Genomic DNA, 16,389 nt, shown 5'->3' on the forward strand with positions numbered 1-16,389 from the left:
CAGTCCAAGGGACTCTCAAGAGTCTTCTCTAACACTACAGTTCAAAAGCATCAATTCTTCTGCACTCAGCTTTCTTCACAGTCCAACTCTCACATCCATACGTGACCACTGGAAAAACCATAACCTTGACTACATGGACCTTTGTTGGCAAAGTAATGTCTCTGCTTTTCAATATGGATCTAGGTTGGTCATAACTTTTCTTCCAAATAGGTCCATACCATTTCTGTTCTTTATTAATCCCATCTTTGCATGAAATGTTGCCTTGGTATCTCTAATTTTCTTGAAGAGATCTTTAGTCCTTCCCATTCTTTTGTTTTCCTCTATTTCTTTGCACTGATCACTGAGGAAGGCTTTCTTATCTCTCCTTGCTATTCTTTGTAAATCTCCTTTAAAATGGATATATATTTCCTTTTCTCCTTTGCTTTTCACTTCTTTTCTTTTCACAGCTATCTGTAAGGCCTCCTCAGACAGCCATTTTGCTTTTTTTGCATTTCTTTTCCATGGGGTTGGTCTTGATTCTTGTCTCCTGTACAATGTCAGAATCCTCTGTTCATAGGTCATCAGGCACTTTGTTTATCAGATCTAGTCCCTTAAATCTATTTCTCACTTCTACTGCATAATCATAAGGGATTTGATTTAGATCATACCTGAATGGTCTGATCTGAAACCTGAAACCTGAAAGTAGGTTTTCCCTACTTTCTTTGATTTAATCCTGAATTTGGCAATAAGGAGTTCATGATCTAAGCCACAGTAAATTCTTGGTCTTTTTTTTTTTTTTTTGCTGACTGTATAGAGCTTCTCCATCTTTGGCTGCAAAGAATATAATCAATCTGATTTCTTTGTTGACCATCTGCCAATGTCCATGTGTAGAGTCTTCTCTTGTGTTATTGGAAGAGGTTGTTTTCTATGACCAGTATGTTCTCTTGGCAAAACGTTATTATCCTTTGCCCTGCTTTATTCCATACTTCAAGGCCAAATTTGCCTGTTACTCCAGCTGTTCCTTGACTTCCTACTTTTGCATTCCAGTCTCCTATAGTGAAAAGGACATCTTTTTTTGTGTGTTGCTTCTAAAAGGTCTTGGAGGTCTTCATAGAACCGTTCTACTTCAGCTTTTTCAGTGTTACTGGTTGGGGCATTAGCTTGGATCACCGTTATATTGAATGGTTTGCCTTGGAAATGAACAAAGATCATTCTGTAGTTTTTAAGATTGCATCCAAGTACTGCATTTCAGACTCGTTTGTTGACCGTGATGGCTACTCCATTTCTTCTAAGAGATTCCTGCCCACAGTAGTAGATATAATGGTCATTTGAGTTAAATTCACCCATTCCAGTCCATTTTAGTTCACTGATTCCTAGAATCTCGATGTTCATTCTTGCCATCTCCTGTTTGACTGTGCCAGCTATGATGGACTCTGTAGAAGCATGACTGAGGGGAGCTACCCCATGCCCGAGGTCGGGGTGGTGGCCAAGATGAGCTACCCCATGCCTGAGGTCAGGGGCGGCAGATGAGAGGAGTAACACCATGTCCAAGGAGCAGTGGCTGTGTGGGCACAGAAAGGCCAAGAGCAGATACTCCACATTCAAGGTCAGGAGGGGCAACCTCGTCCAAGATAAGGAGCAGCCGGGAAGAGATACCCCACGTCCAAAGTAAGAAACCCAAGTGTGATGGTAGGTGTTGTGAGAGGGCATCAGAGGGCAGAGACACTGAAACCATAGTCACAGACAACTAGCCAATCTGATCACATGGACCACAGCCTTGTCTAACTCAATGAAACTAAACCATGCCTTGTGGGGCCACCCAAGATGGATGGGTCATGGTGGAGAGGTCTGACAGAATGTGGTCCACTGGAGAAGGGAATGGCAAACAACTTCAGTATTCTTTCCTTGAGAACACCATGAACAATATGAAAAGGCAAAATGATAGGATACTAAAAGAAGAACTCCCCAGGTTGGTAGGTGCCCAATATGCTACAGGAGATCAATGGAGAAATAACTCCAGAAAGAATGAAGGGATGGAGCCAAAGCAAAAAACAATACCCAGTTGTGGATGTGACTGGTGATAAAAGCAAGGTCCGATGCTGTAAAGAGCAATTTATTATCTTGCATTGTTCCAATTTTTTTTCTTTAAATATCTAGTGCAAATGTGCTTCAACTCTTGAGATCATAAAAATCAGGCAAGTGAAAGACTTGAAAAAGATAGGGGGATAACCATAGCCATGAACATATATCTATGTCAGATCTTATTTATTTATGTCAAAGAAAAATAGCTGGTATTAATTAAAATCAATCTTTGTATATTTCTTAGTTATTTTTACTTTTGTAAACCTTATGAATGGAAAGCTTCTTATTTGTTATTCTAAAGTCTAGAAAATCTATAGTTTTTACTTTTAAACTTCTGAAGTGTTAGTTATAACAAGATTATGTATTCACAGTCAGCAGTTATCAGTCACAGTCTTTGGACAAACATCGTGTATCACCTTAACAGAGTATACTCATTCTTCCATCATGGAAAATTTAGCATTTATATAATTTCAAACTCAACCATTTTTTAGTTGACAACTCTCAAAACTAATGTATTTCCCTTTTTAGTAAACAAATAAGCACCATTATATAATTTCAAAGTGAAAAATATATAATAAACATGATTTTAATTTAAATGTTAAGGTTACAATCAAATATTTTCTTATACTCAATATTTCACTACAAAGCTTGTGATTCAAACTAACATTTTATGAAAATCTAACACAATGTGTTTGAAGCCTGTAATGTTTCTCCATATACAAATTATCTCACTTAATTTTTCTGGAGTAGGTATTAAACGCAACACTGTACAGATGATTACTCTGAGACTCTTCATTTCAATACATTTTTTTCACACCCTGGCTGCTAGTGACCCTGAATTGATACTTTATGTATTTCCTGACCCACTAACACCTCTTAACTTTTCTAAGCAGAAGCTGTTATGAGCTGTTGGCCCCTATTTCCTGTACCTGCATATTGACAACCTGTTTCTTCTTACCCTAATATTTCTCCTCATCTCCCACATACTAGTTGGCTGGCCCTGCATTCTGTAACCACCCATCAAAATGTACTTCCTAGTAGATTAATTTCTGCTTAATAACCTTAATCAAAATATTTTAAATATTCTACTGGAACATGAATGAGAAGCTTGCTATTCTTCCTAAGAGATACACAATGGTTTTCTATAACATTGTGAAAAGGTCAGAATACATTTTATAATATTCAAAGACTATGAAGTTTTTGTTAATATTTGATTAAATTATTTGAATAAATTGTCAAGCACTAAATCATCTTAAATTTTACAGAAATGTAAATTTTTATGTAACATTTGTGTGAAAAGAAAATAAAATATACATCAATTAGTTGTATTGCAGTTCAGTTCAGTTCAGTTCAGTCCCTCAGTCATGTCCGACTCTTTGCGACCCCATGAATCGCAGCACGCCAGGCTTCCCTGTCCATTACCAACTCCCGGAGTTCACTCAGACCCATGTCCATCGAGTCAGTGATGTCATCCAGCCATCTCATCCTCTGTTGTCCCTTCTCCTCCTGCCCCCAATCCCTCCCAGCATCAGAGTCTTTTCCAGTGAGTCAAATCTTCGCATCAGGTGGCCAAAGTACTGGAGTTTCAGCTCTAGCATCATTCCCTCCAAAGAAATCCCGGGGCTGATCTCCTTCAGAATGGACTGGTTGGATCTCCTTGCAGTCCAAGGGACTCTCAAGAGTCTTCTCCAACACCACAGTTCAAAAGCATCAACTCTTCGGTGCTCAGCTTTCTTCACAGTCCAACTCTCACATCCATACATGACCACAGGAAAAAACATAGCCTTGACTAGATGGACCTTTGTTGGCAAAGTGATGTGTCTGCTTTTGAATATGTTGTCTAGGTTGGTCATAACTCTCCTTCCAAGGGGTAAGCGTCTTTTAATTTCATGGCTGCAGTCACCATCTGCAGTGATTTTGGAGTCCCCCAAAATAAAGTCTGACACTGTTTGCACTGTTTCCCTATCTACTTGCCATGAAGTGATGGGACCAGGTGCCATGATCTTCGTTTTCTGAATGTTGAGCTTTAAGCCAACTTTTTCACTCTCCACTTTCACTTTCATCAAGAGGCTTTTTAGTTCCTCTTCACTTTCTGCCATAAGGGTGGTGTCATCTGCATATCTGAGGTTATTGATACAGTAATTTATTTTAATTAGCATTGCCACACCAATACTGTCTTGATTGTTGGGCAAAAATGGTCCTTCTTGAAATGTCCCAAATTTATCTTTTGTTCACTGTGATACTATAGTCAGATTACCTTGGTTAATATAAAATGAAAAATTAAGTTTCTTCTGGCTTCCTTCTACCTTATTATTTTACTTTATACTACTGTCAAAATATTGTTTTCCAAAATTCAAAATATAGCATATAAATACTGAATGAACATGTGTCAGAATGGACAAGCCAATAACAAGGAACATCAAAAGGGTTTCAGAAAAAGAGGCTACACAATACAAATGCTGGCAAATTATAATCCATAAATCAAACCCAGCCATTCACTAGTTTCTTTTAAGTTAAGATTATTAGAGCACAGATACATTGATGGTGTACTGGTTCCATCTGCCTACAATAACTACAACAATAGAATATGAGAGAGAGACATGACCTATAAACAGAAAATATTTATTTTTTGAACATGCACAATAAATGCTTGTTGACCCTGAAATCATACCTCATAAAATCACTTACAAAAGAAAAGAGCAAAAGAATATGACTCCAGGTGACATACAAAACTGGTTCCTGCCTTATGAGATGACAGAAGTGTAACCTTTGTGGTTATCTTGTCTAACTTGTCTACAAGTTAACATTTAACATCATACCACCTCATCAAATAACAAATTGCAACATGATACACCATCCCTTCTCCTGTATCATTAAATAGTCCCTCAGATGCACCTTAAACATTTTTCAGTATGCCACTGAAAGAATATCCTGTGTTCTCTTTTGATTTCCAAGTGTGAGAAAACTTTTCTTAATATCACTGAAGTAAAAAAAAAAAAAAAAAAAATCAATCCAAATTAAATCTTTTGGTTTCTTCTGTTATCTTCTTAGATAATCTTCTGGTATCTAAGCATACCTCTGTCCTAATTTCATTATAATTGGCCATGAGGGCAGTTGTTAAGACACCTACAAAATGTGTAAAACAATGTCATAAAATTTTCCCTTTACAGGATTTGATTTTTCCATCCCTTAGACTATGATGTTACCTTTACCCATCTGTCATTTATTTTATTCTACATGATATTATGCAGTTATTTACTACACACAAGGGTCTATTTTGGGGCTATATTGTAGTTTGTATTATAGCAGCAATCACTGCTGTTATATGTAAAAGAGCATATATATATATATATATATTAAATGGTATATATATATATATTTAGTATGTATATATATATATATTTAGTATGTGTATATATATATATATTTAGTATGTACACAACATTAAAATATCTTTATCATTCTAATTTTACAGGATACTTTTGATTTTTGTAAATAATTACATATCACGTTCAACTATTTATATTGTAAACAAGTAGCACAGATTTCTCTAGTCTATGGCTTAGAATATTTTTAAAATCAGTGTTGCATTTATTTGGAAACCTTTAATACACTTCCAAAATGTTATCCTATATCAATTGTAAGAGCATTTCATTGTTTTCTTGCTGCCTACTGAGCTGGAGACATCCTAAAAGTATCCTTTTATTATATCTCCTAAAGCAACAAAATTGTGTTTGACCCCATTTGAATTGCTGAAGCAAATGCTACACTGGCAATTTGCTTTTTTCAATTTGTTATTTAGCTTTTTCTGTGACATGTTTATGGATTCAATTATCTACTGTTGCCAATAATATTATTTTGCTGATATATCAGTCATTGTTTCTACAAACTGTACTAACTTCAGTAACATATTTAGGTAAAAACACATTTGCTTTTATAAACAAACAAACAAACAAAAACAACTTTTTTTTATATGACTTCATGATATATCCAAATTTTAAACTATCGAAAGATGATTCCATAAAACAAAACAAAGAATAAAACAAAACAAAGAATAAAACAAACCATAAAACAAAGAATAAATATTACATTTAGAATTTTAAGAATCTGTATAAGTATGTAGCATTGATCATCACATTTTGTGTCCATAACAATTAAATGGAAAGCTTTTCATCATGCAGTAAATAGGAATCCACCTTTCAAAATATTAGGATTTGAAGTCAAGAATGTGTCCAGGAATCTGCATTGCACCAAGTATGCTAGGGGGATGTATTGGAGTTTGCCTGACCTCAAATTGATAAAAATGCTCTAAAATATCCTTTTGCACTGCTAGTATCTTTTAGAAAGTTTATAATAGTGTATTAAGGAACCTTACTTCAATGCAGGAGACCAGGGTTCAATCCCTGGGTCTAGAAGATCCCCTGGAGAAGTGAATGTACCTACTTCAGTTTTCTTGCCTGGAAAATTCCATGGATAGAGGAGTGTGGCTGGCTACAGTCCATGGAGTAGCAGAAAGCTGGACATGACTGAGTAACTTTCACTTTCACTTTTCATATACAGAATGCCTTTGCTGTTATGTATATCTTTAATGTGTACAACTGATTAAAAAAAAAATGGAAAGTTTTGTCATTTGATAGACTAGTATATAAAAATATTTTGAGGTACCCAGATAGATTAGGCAGTGGATGTGTTAGTCACGCAGTGGTGTACAGCTCTTTGCAACTTATGGACTACAGCCCACCAGGCTCCTCTGTCCATGCATTTCTCCAGGCAAGAATGCTGAAATGGGTTACCATTTCCTTCTCCAGAGGATGTTCCCAACCCAGGGGCCAAACCTGGGTCCCCTGCATGGCAGGCAGATTTTTGATCATCTATTATTTAGTGGCTTGAAAAAGAAAAGAATCATACCAGATTTCCAAAAAAAAAGTGAATAAGCTCAAGAGAAATGAAGTGACATCTAAAGAGTACTAAAGGAAAAAAAAAAGTTAAAACTGTCAAATTAGAATTCTGTACTCAAAAAAGACTATCTCAAAAATGATTCTATATGAGTTTTCAGACAAACAAGCTCTTAGAGAATTCACTGTATGAAGATGTGAACTAAGAGAAATATCAAAGTGAGTTCCACCAACAGAAAATGATTGGCATCCAACAAACTTGGATTACACACAGAATGGACAGTGCTTTTTTTTTTTTTTTAATAAAATAATCATTAGGTTTTTTTCCCTATTTTAATTACCCTAAAAATACTTGATGTTGCAAAGAAAATATATAGTGAACATACATCTGAGGATTTGCAACTTATATAAAAGTAAAATGCAACACTCTTCTGAATTGAAAATATACTCTTCTGCTTATATGTTGAAAATTTTTGGACAAATTATTTTACTTTCCAAGCTTCATTTCTGTGTCTAAAATGGAATTAAAAATAGTACCTGACATCATAGGATTGCTATCAGGATAAAATGAGCTAAGAAATATAAATATCTTAGAGTACCCTCTGATGCATCAGTTCAGTTCAGTTCAGTTCAGTTGCTCAGTCATGCCCGACTCTTTACGACCCCATGAATTGCAGCACACCAGACCTCCCTGTCCATCACCAACTCCTGGAGTTCACAGAAACTCATGTCCATCTGGTCGATGACACAATTCAGCCATCTCATCCTTTGTCGTCCCCTTCTCCTCATGCCCCCAATCCCTCCCAGCATCCGAGTCTTTTCCAATGAGTCAACTTCTTCACGTGAAGTGGCCAAAGTATTGGAGTTTCAGCTTTAGCATCAGTTCTTCCAATGAACACCCAGGACTGATTTCCTTTAGAAAGGACTAATTCAATCTCCTTGCAGTTCAAGGGACTCTCAAGAGTCTTCTCCAACACCACAGTTCAAAAGAATCAATTCTTTGACGCTCAGCTTTCTTCACAGTCCAACTCTCACATCCATACATGACCACTGGAAAAACCAGAGCTTTGACTAGACGGTACTTTGTTGGCAAAATAATGTCTCTGCTTTTTAATATGCTATCTAGGTTGGTTATAACTTTCCTTCCAAGGAGTAAGCATCTCTTAATTTCATGGTTAAATAGAATAATTGTTATCAATATCATTATTTTTATCATAATGAATAAATGTTAGATTGAATTAAATTTTATTGAAGACCACGTTATAGAACTATAATCCTTAAAGAATAGAAATGTTTCACTTAAAGAATGGTTCCATTACTGGCATGATTACTTAGGATTACTTTTTCAAAGCAGATTCCAAGACTCCACTACTTATGACTCTTGAGTGAATAGATCCAAGAGAGGGCCCAGTAATTTTTAAAATATGTCTAAACCAATACAATATTGTAAATAATTAGCCTCTAATTAAGATAAATAAATTTAAATTTAAAAATAAATAAATAATAAAATGTCTAGTTGATTTTGATGTAGTTTGCTCCCCTTCATCAGGAAAACACTACCTGTACAAGATGAGGATCTTGTCTATTTTGTATCAGCTTTTCCCTATTTTCTACCATAATGCTCAGCATAGAACCAACATTTAAAACTATGTTTTTGAATTTTTAAAAAATATTGAGAATAATGGAGAAGGAGAGATTAAAGAGAAGCACTAAGCAAGATTAAATAGATGTGGAGAAAAAAATCAATATCATGGCATCCACCCACATTTGCCTATAGACACCAAACCACTAGGGGAAAAAAAAAATTGGCATGAGAAATGAGATTGCTGAGTTCTGATATCATACTGTAGAGAGGTTAGACTCAATACACTCAATACCTAAATGATCTTAAATTAAATTAGTTATAAACAAGTGTGCTGTAGTTGTTAGTAAATAGTAATATAAAATTCAGAATATTTCATTGAAATGCTCTAGTTCACATATTCCTTCCTTGATTTTGCCAGAAGTTATTTTTCTTATTTATTTGTTTTGGGGGAAATGTACAGGATAAGGAAAAACTGTTTATGAAAGTAGTTATGTTTTAAGACCTACTGAGATTTAGCCAAAACTCACAGTATTTAAATTAGTTTAACATTGACCAAACTGGATTACCATATATATATATATATATATATATATATATATAGAGAGAGAGAGAGAGAGAGAGAGAGAGAGAGAGAGAGAGAGATGAATCTACAAGCCATGTTAGGTTTTTTCATCAGCACCTTGATTTTCTTTTTCAAAGAATTCACTACACTTTAAAAATGCTTTAACAGATGTATTCTCTGACAAACTGCTAGTGAAATGTTTATAGAGTCTATGCATCCTCAGTCATTTCAGTTGTGTTCAACTCTGCAACACTATGGACTGAAGCCCACCAGGCTCCTCTGTCCATGGGATTCTCCAGACAATAATCCTGGGGTGGGTTGCCATGTTCTCCTCCAGGGGATTTCCCGACCTAAGGATTGAACCAGAGTCTCCTGCATCTTCTTAATCACTGGTGGATTATTTACCACTAAGCCCCTGGGGAAGCCCGAAATGTTTATAGAACACATAAATATTCCTTTCACAGTATGTATACAACAAACTTTCAATAAATACTTGCTAAGTGAATGACTGAATTAATGAGTGGCTGGTCTTTGTGATTACAGTTTTCAGTTTTTAAAAGCCAGGTCATAGAGCTTTCATGTGCTTCATGAAGATTAAGTTTAATGAAAGGGTCTTTTAAAATATCCTAGAATCATTTGGCTATATTGACTTCAGACTGGGCTTTAAAGGAGATCTTTATTGATGTTTAGAAACCTAATTAGGATTTAGAAATAATTTGTAGTTATTGAAGTGTCTATAAATACATGGGAGAACTAATTTTGTCAGCATTATTAGATGAGGACAAGAGGAATGAAGAAATAAGGTCCTGTGTTTATCTCAATCTTCTGTGAATAAATTTAGTTCCTTAGGCGTGAGACACAATGACATCCTAGCCATGGGAATTCTTTGGAGGGACTTGGAAATTTAGATTATTTAACAAAAAAGTGAGGAAAACTTGTTCAACTCTCTGTGGAAAATTGAGCTAGTGTATCAAAAACCTGTTGATGAATTGCTACAGATATATGTATAAGGAAAGAGACAAGCTTTTGTTTCTGTATAGGAGAGACGTTGTAACCACTAGCTTCAAGCATGCTCATGCTTTAAGCATGAGAGTCTCATATGTTAATTAAGTTACTAGCTTTCAGATTCATTTCTTAATTAAAGGAGAAAAAAATACTACTGAGCTTTAGTATGCCTAAGATGTTGAATTACATATAAAACCCAATTGAGTCAAATATTATTTGAGGCATTTCAATTTTGTTGAGAAAATTATATGTTTTCAAAAAAATCACAATTCAAGGTAAGGATACATAGCATAACAGTATTACACATAGGCCTACAGAGATAAGAAGTAATGTAATTGTTGGTGTATTTCGATCCACGTGCTGCTAGCAAGCCTCTGGGATGCATTTTTCCTGTTTCCTCCTCTCTTACTGCAGGGGACTTTGGTAATAGCATTCAAGTACCAATTTAGAGATTCTTGAGATGCCCTGTACTATAGCCTGCCAGGCTCCTTTGTCCATGGAATTTTTCAGGCAAGGATACTGGAGTGGGTTGCCATTTCCCTGGAGAACAACACAACTGAGCAAACACACACACACACACACACACAAGTGTTATGGCAGAAATGAACCTTAGAATCTGCCTGCTGCATCCTTTGGTCACAGATTTCTCTGATGTTGGATTCTCACAAAGAAGCATGTCTGCTGGAAATGCCTTACCGGTGTTGCATAATGTGGATCTGATAATTAAGGGACACACACATTCTGCCTCACCACTTTATGAGAGAGAGAATTTCAGCAAGACAATATAAATGATCCTGGACAGAATACAAATTGAGGAGAAGGCTCAATATTAACAATTTAGTATTACTAATCGTATGTTATTTTTCCTCCCCACAGCAAAAGAAAGAATAATGGACATTTCTCACATCTAAATATGTAGATTTCTGTATGGTACACATTTTCTAAACTAAAAATATTTTTCCAAAGATAAAAATTTGCAGGGACTTCTGCTTAAATTGGTCCAAGCTCGGTGACATAAAAAAAAAAAAAAAAAAAAGACCTTGAATAGCCAAAGCAATCTTGAAAAAGAAGAATGGAACTGGAGGAATCGACCTCCCTGACTTCAGGCTCTGCTACAAAGCCACAGTCATCAAGACAGTATGGTAATGGCACAAAGACAGAAATATAGACCAATGAAACAAAATAGAAAGCCCAGAGATAAACCCACGCACCTATGGACACCTTATCCTTGACAAAGGAGACAAGAATATACAATGGAGAAAAGACAATCTCTTTAACAAGCGGTGCTGGGAAAACTGGTCAACGACTTGTAAAAGAATGAAACTAGAACACTTCCTAACACCATACACAAAAATAAACTCAAAATGGATTAAAGATCTAAACATAAGACCAGAAACTATAAAACTCCTAGAGGAGAACATAGGCAAAACACTCTCCGACATACATCACAGCAGGATCCTCTATGACCCACCTCCCGGAATATTGGAAATAAAAGCAAAAATAAAAAAATGGGACCTAATTAAAATTAAAAGCTTCTGCACAACAAAAGAAATTATAAGCAAGGTGAAAAGACAGCCTTCAGAATGGGAGAAAATAATAGCAAATGAAGCAACTGACAAAGAATTAACCCCAAAATATGCAAGCAACTCCTGCAGCTCAATTCCAGAAAGATAAATGACCCAATCAAAAAATGGGCCAAAGAACTAAACAGAAATTTCTCCAAAGAAGACATACAGATGGCTAACAAACACATGAAAAGATGCTCAACATCACTCATTATTAGAGAAATGCAAATCAAAACCACAATGAAGTACCATTTCACGCCAGTCAGAATGGCTGTGATCCAAAAGTCTATAAGCAATAAATGCTGGAGAGGGTGTGGAGAAAAGGGAACCCTCTTACACTGTTGGTGGGAATGAAAACTAGTACAGCCACTATGGAGAACAGTGTGGAGATTCCTTTAAAAAAACTGGAAATAGAACTACCATATGACCCAGCAATCCCACTGCTGGGCGTACATACCAAGGAAACCAGAATGGAAAGAGACAAATGTACCGCAATGTTCATCACAGCACTGTTTATAATAGCCAGGATGTGGAAGCAACCTAGATGTCCATCAGCAGATGAATGGATAAGAAAGCTGTGGTACATATACACAATGGAGTATTACTCAGCCATTAAAAAGAATACATTTGAATCAGTTCTAATGAGGTAGATGAAACTGGAGCTGATTATACAGAGTGAGGTAAGCCAGAAAGAAAAACACCAATACAGTATACTAACACATATATGTGAAATATACATGGAATTTAGAAAGATGGTAACGATAACCCTGTATGTGAGACAGCAAAAGAGACACAGATGAATAGAACAGTCTTTTGGACTCTGTGGGAGAGGGGCGGGGGGGAGTGATTTGTGAGAATCGAATTGAAACATGTGTAATATCATATAAGAAACAAATTGCCAGTCCAGGTTTGATGCAGGATACAGGATGCTTGGGGCTGGTGCACTGGGATAACCCAGAGGGATGACTTGGGGAGAGAGGTGGGAGGGGTGTTCAGCAGTAGGAACACGTGTACACCTGTAGCGGATTCATGTTGATGTATGGTAAAAATATAATATTGTAAAGTAATTAGCCTCCAATTAAAATAAAAAAAAAAATACTGATTGACTTGAAATAGTTAATGCAAGTGCATTGGTACTGTGCAGTTTTTACCTTTGATTGTTAATACGTGAAGATATTTTGTATTTTTACTTTGTTTTAATTGAATTAATTTCTGAGAAATATAACGCCTTTTCTTTTAATATCATAATGGATAGCTCAGATTTAAAATAGGTGATTATTTTAAATATTGCTTCTCCATCTAGTCCCCAGGAAGGAAATCATCTTATTATCTACAAACCAACTCATGTTCTTGGTCACAGTCATATATCTATGAAATGTTCCACATGATCTTGTGCATGTAAACTGAGCACTTAAATCCCCATGTCTGCAATGTTTACCTGCTAGGGTACTAGAGCAAAGCCTGAAAAAGAAGATAAAAATTAAGGTCTTGAAATTACTTTCTGGGATCATATTCTGCCTTCTTTGGGGCATATAGCTAGAAAAATAACAATTATTTACTTGTTATTCTTCCAGTTCAACACCATCCAGGAATATCAAGAACCAGCAGTTTAAAATGTGCCCTTTTCTTCTGGCCAATAACTAGCCTACTGTTAACTCTTCATTTACAACAACATAGGCTATATTTAAAAAAATAAAATAAAATAAGAGTACAGTTATTGGCTATACAAATACAGACTGGCAGCTGAGGCTGATAGTAGTAATGAACTTGAGAATGAAATACATTGCAGTGATTTCTTTAATGTTAATCTAAACATGTAATTATACACAGCTCTAATTTTTTTTTCTAGCAAACTTTAACCAGCATTTGTTTATTCTTAATAATATTCCTCCCAGCAATCTGGAGTTCAATACAATTTAGACCTAAAACCTCTAAAAACTATTGAGTAAAGACCATAGAAATTCAAACAATCTTTTTAAAGCCAACCCGAGAAGCAGTGATCACTTGTGCCTGTCTAGTGTACAATTTAGAATGAGCAATTGTTTTGGATCATGTAGATATAGACTCAACCATGAAAATAGCAGTTTCGGTCAATTGCTCTGAGAAAATGAAGAAATCCCTTGAAAAGATAAAAGATGAAGCCAGACTGCTAGGAGCAAATTGTTAATAATTGCTATGGGACTTGATTGGCTCATAAATGCTTCACTCTGTCATATCAACCAGTTCCTTCAGAGGAAGATACAGACCCATAAAATAGTTTCCATTTACTAATAAAGAGCTAGGCTGGAAAGACAGAACATGATTGATAAAAAGATGAAGCTATTTATTCACATTTTTCCAGTTATGCAGAACACTTGCCCTCTTTCATTGATTTCAGTGAGGCCAATTCCAGTCCTAAGAATTCTTCTGATATTTGTGTTCTGACTTTCTGCATAGCTCCTTCCACAGGTCTGAATATTTCTGGCAGTCTTCTCTGCAGAATGCTTCATGCTTGGGATTTTGAAGGCCATTGGCAAAGATGAGCACCACAGTGTATATGATTGGTTGCTTCAAGCAAAACTGCTTTGTGGTACCACTGTCTTCCCAGCATTCCCTCTGCTTTGGGATCTGGAGTTTTTTATTATCTTAAATAGCCGAAGTTGTAAACTAACTTCTGCTTTCCAAAATGTTTTTAAGAAAAACTTAAGAAACACTCTTTCCCATACAGATTTTCTTATGTGTTTCCTAGTTCTATAAACTGTATAGATTGTTTAGGTACAAGAAAATCTGATGGACAGACATTTATTTTATCAGCATTTGGATCCAGAAATCTCTCCTCATGCAATCTGAAGGCTAAAGGACTAATGTTTCCTGAACCGCTTTGGACACTGATATTTAATGTCCAATGTCCAAGAAGACAGCAACTATGAAAAAAAAATATATATATAGAGAGAGTTTAGACCAAAGAATATCATATCATGCAGTCCCTAGTTGTGGATGTGAACCAGAAAAATGACTCCTCAAGGTATGTTTTTTGAAAAGTCTGTTATGGTTGAAATGCATTTTTTTGAAATGAAGCAAATACATTCCATGCTGCTCTAAGGATTCACTCATTTTCTTTCTTAAAAGATTGGTATTTGGTGGTATTTATAATAAACTCAGACTTGTCACACTGTTTGTAGCCTTGTATGACTAGCACCATAAATATCATATTATAGCTTAGGGTAAATATTTCCTTAATAAGTCACATGATTGTCTTTAGGATTGTGAAGCACATGTTGACCTACAAGTGAGCACTGACTCTTCCTATCTCTATGTGCAGAGGAGACATATATTCCTCCAGCAGTGTGTCCTTAACCTGTTCTTTGTATCCACTTGTCTTCCAAATGAGAGGGTAATAGGTAGGTAAGCTAGGGATCTCCAAACAGAGCAAGTAGACTGCAAGTGTCGGACATTTTTTCTTTTTCTTTTTTTTTTTTTAATCTCTCTCTTCAGGGGCAGGACAAAACAAACTACAAGGATCAGATTTTTTTTCTCTTATCTATATAAAATTAAAAGGAAATTTCCTTTAAAATTCTGTGTTGCCATGATGATATCTGGTTCCAGGTGAACTTAAGTTTTCTCAAATGTTGAGCTAAGCAGTGCATTTTTCTTCTGGAAATGTTTTTCTTAAGCTATGTTAATGAACTATATATTTACCCTAGACTCTATCTTTGTACAAGACAGTTCTACCTAAAACTCAAAATCTACTTGACAAACCATGTTTTACATAATAAATACATGATTATGTTTTAATCATGTAAATGTTCTCTTAAGCTATATTAATGAGCTATGTATTTGCTTGGAAATTTGCCTTTCTTCAAGATTCTTGTCAATTGACTTATGGCCCAGGATGACTCACCTTGTGTCACTGCTATCTCAAAATGCATGTTGTAGGTGAGGGGCATTTGGCAACTCTCTCAGTTTTGAGGTGTTTCATTTCTATAATTAGAAAATTGCTAATAGGTATATAACTTCTTGCTAAAACCTAGCAAGGGGGAACTCTTTCTGTCCTCTTCTGATGTCTATGTCTGAAGCTTAAACTATCTCTTTTATACTTTAATAAAACTTTGCTATACAAAAAACTGAGTGAACAAATCTTGTCACTGGCTCCATATTGAATCCCTAACCACCAGAGGCCAAGAATACCGGTGTCATTTATGGTTCAACTAGTAGCAGCCATCTTTACTTCCAAATTAGGAAATTATTCTATGGCATCCAGGAGGGACATGAGCACTTTCATGAGGTTAAGTGAGAAAAACAAACATCAGTTCGGTTCAGTTCAGTTCAGTTACTCAGTCCAGCCCTTTTTGACCCCAGGGACTGAAGCATGCCAGGCCTCCCTGTTTATCACCAACTTACAACTCCCAACTCAAACTCATGTCCATCGAGTTGGTGATGCCATCCAACTATCTCATACTCTGCCATCCCCTTCTCCTTCCTTCAATTTTTCCCAGCAATAGGATCTTTTGAAATGAGTCAGTATTTCACATCAGGTGGCAAAAGTATTGGAGTTTCAGCTTCAGCATCATCCCTCCCAATGTATATTCAGGATTTTCTTTATGATGGACTGGTTTGATCTTCTTGCTGTCCAAGGGACTCTCAAGAATCTTCTCTAAAACCACAGATCAAAAGCAGCAATTCTTCAGATCTCAGCTTCATTATAGTCCAAATCTCACATCCATACATCACTACTGG

The sequence above is a fragment of the Bos grunniens genome, chromosome 9, assembly GCF_055505025.1.
Source record: "Bos grunniens cultivar Pamir isolate PY7600 chromosome 9, Bosgru_T2T1.0, whole genome shotgun sequence".
Taxonomy (NCBI): domain Eukaryota; kingdom Metazoa; phylum Chordata; class Mammalia; order Artiodactyla; family Bovidae; genus Bos; species Bos grunniens.